We start from the raw sequence: 3,000 nt of genomic DNA, 5'->3' as shown, positions 1-3,000 counted from the left end.
CCGGGGGGGGGGGGTGCTAGGCATGACATCAGGTTACCGGGTCACCAAAGGATCAACATCATAACTCTCGGAAAGTTGTCCCAACCATCATATCTGACCGAGATTCATATCCAATTGGTGTCATGATACCTCAGACTCAGGGGGTCCGAGAGGAAAAGGTGCAACACAAATCGACGAAATGACATTGCAAGATTCTCGAGAAATGAACTATGGGAGCGGGTTTCTGAAGCAATAGTTCATCATTAAACCAAGGAGGGGATGAGAAGGTGGCTGATGGGCTCAGCGACAATTCATCGAGAATTCCAAACGGATGGATTTCCACGATAATGTGAACAAGAAGATGACATTTGTCAGCTCAAATGGTATAATGATGTATGCTCGAGGAAAACATACACAATTAAACATTGGTTGAAAGGTGCACCCAAAATATGGGCTGGGTTGCACGACCAACGTCGGAATGGTGATTCAATAATCAATAGTCTAAGAATTTCACTTCAAAGCAAGAGGCTTGCTAGAAGTTTTGAATTCACACGTCATAGCTCAATTGTCGGTATTCCGGTTGAAAACAATACGAGGGCCAAGGAATGAACAAAGATGGCAAGAAGTATTATGATATCAAGAATTCTTAAGAGGTGGTGAAATTCTCACCACATTCTTGACAAAAAGAGATGGTAATACTTCCGAGGTAAGGAAGATCAACTGCTGGGTAGCGGGGATCTCAAGGTTTACACAAAACACGAACAAGTTGTGTTGAACGGAAGGCAATAAAGTGGTCGATGAGAACAGGAATCATCGAGGGGCAAGGATGGTATTACCCATCATGAATTCAATTGAATTCCTGGAAGAGCTCATAAGGTTGATGATGATCACGACACAATTGTCGAGAGATTTCATGCAGATGTAATCAATCAGCGATGACATCAAGCCGAAGGAATGATGAAGCAAGAGGTTATTGGAACCACAGTTACGACACAAACTCGAACTCAAGCTTGTTGTTTAAGGTGAAAGGGTATGACGAGGAAAATCGACGTAAGCTTAGCTATCGTCGCAAATTGGTGCTCCGAGAATAAGGACCAGGTAGCACAGTTTGAAATCATCAAGATAATGATATAGCCAAACAGGCTAGGAATGGCGTGATCGGGTACAAACTCGTACTTATAGAAGCTTACTGGAGAGTTGTTGAACCGTAGTGCGGACTCGGTTCAGTTATCGGTGTCTTTGAGTGTCTAATAACTCAGAGCCCGTGGAAAAATTGGAATCAGCGGGAAGGTAGCACTTGATGAAGAACTCATAAGAAGTTATGCAGTTCCATGATAATCTCGAGATTCCAGGGGGGTAATACTCGACGACAGATCAAAGTAGAGGTTGGAATAGGGTATTGCTTTGTAGAAGACAAGTGCTTAAACTTGTCCGAGAAAAGGTATTTACAGGAGAACATGGTCAGATCCACGATTGCAAAAGGCCGGATCCCAGATATAAGAACTTATACCAAGGGAATAATTAATTTAAGAGAAGCTTTAATGATAAGATCTACATCGTGTCCATGGGCATGAACACAGAGTTCAAGGTCGACTCCCACTTCTTCAATGTATAACCTTTCATTCTTGCTCTAGATAAAATGATTCCAGTGTCAAAACCTACCTGGTGAATTACCAGAGCGGTATGACCCGTGAAAACTTTCGAGTTCACACTGATTAAGGAAGGCATCGGTTCAACCCATTGGGGCATTTAAGGAACATATGCTACAAACTTCCAAGGTAAATAACACAAGCTCGAAAGCAGAGCAAGGTTAAAAAAAAGGAGATTATACAATTTACCAAAGGCATTATGTATCAGAGAAAGAACTCACAAGGTGATTAATTATGAAGGACACTATCGAATAATAATCCAACAGTGGATATGGCGATCCACAACGGGGCTGATGTGAGTATCGGTACTCAACCAGAAGAAGAAGAATGCAAGGAGATCAGAAGATAGAAACAACTGACTAATTCAAAGCTTAATTGCAAAGGAATTATGAATTCCATGTCAAGGGATCAGAAGCAATGCTCTGATTAGGAATGGATAAGTTGAATAGCCTTAGGGTACAATCAACGACAATTGGATTGGTCGAGAACCAATTCCAGTTAAAAGAATTGCAGCTCAGCCGGAAAGGTAATTTATAAGGATCAATGATGATTGCGTGTATTCGCAATCATATTGAGTCAACAGACTGAAAATGATAATGACAAGGAATGTCAAGAAGACTACGAGACTTATGGGATTAACCATAAAGCAAGCAAGCAAGAATTTCAAGAGCCAAAGGCTCCAGAGGATTTTCGGAAGATCGAATAGTATTTTGAAGACTTTTGTGAAACACATGAACAACTGGGGGTGAGCGGATACTCTACAAGTGCGAGGATTTATTTGAAGGGGTATTCGTGTGGCAAAGAACTGCTAGGCAGTAGGCACAACATATTCTCGGAACAATAGAGAAAACTTCGGGGTATCTTGTAATAACAAGATCAATGGGGGAGGATCGTATGAATGGCAAGTGTAAGTAGTTATCCATAAGGGTTTATCGGTGGTCGAGAATTTCAAAAGCAACGGGCACAAGGTCTCGAGAGAAAATCGGAGAGTATCTTCGAAATCTTCTGGTGCAGCAGGCGGTCATCGGTAACAAATGGCTCTCCAGGAGAAAGTACTTGCGAGAACCTATAGTTAGTTTTGTTTTTAGCAAAATCATTTAACCCGAATAGAAGAGAGCTCAGAGTCCCAGAGTAAAGATCGAGGAGTAAAAGATCCTAATACCACCCAATGGCGACGTGGGCCCATGGGCCACACAGCCAAGTTAGTAAAAGTTTTGTAAAGTCTAGACTCGACTTCGGCCAAGGAGTGTGGAAGGGGATTCCTACAGGCAGTCGGCTCTGATACCAACTTGTGACGCCCCCGATTCAATCGTACACTAATCATGCACGCAAATGTGTACGATCAAGATCAGGGACTCACGGGAAGATATCA

This window comes from Triticum dicoccoides, chromosome 1B (genome assembly GCF_002162155.2).
Source record: "Triticum dicoccoides isolate Atlit2015 ecotype Zavitan chromosome 1B, WEW_v2.0, whole genome shotgun sequence".
NCBI lineage: Eukaryota > Viridiplantae > Streptophyta > Magnoliopsida > Poales > Poaceae > Triticum > Triticum dicoccoides.
Note: the sequence above shows the minus strand (reverse complement) of the source record.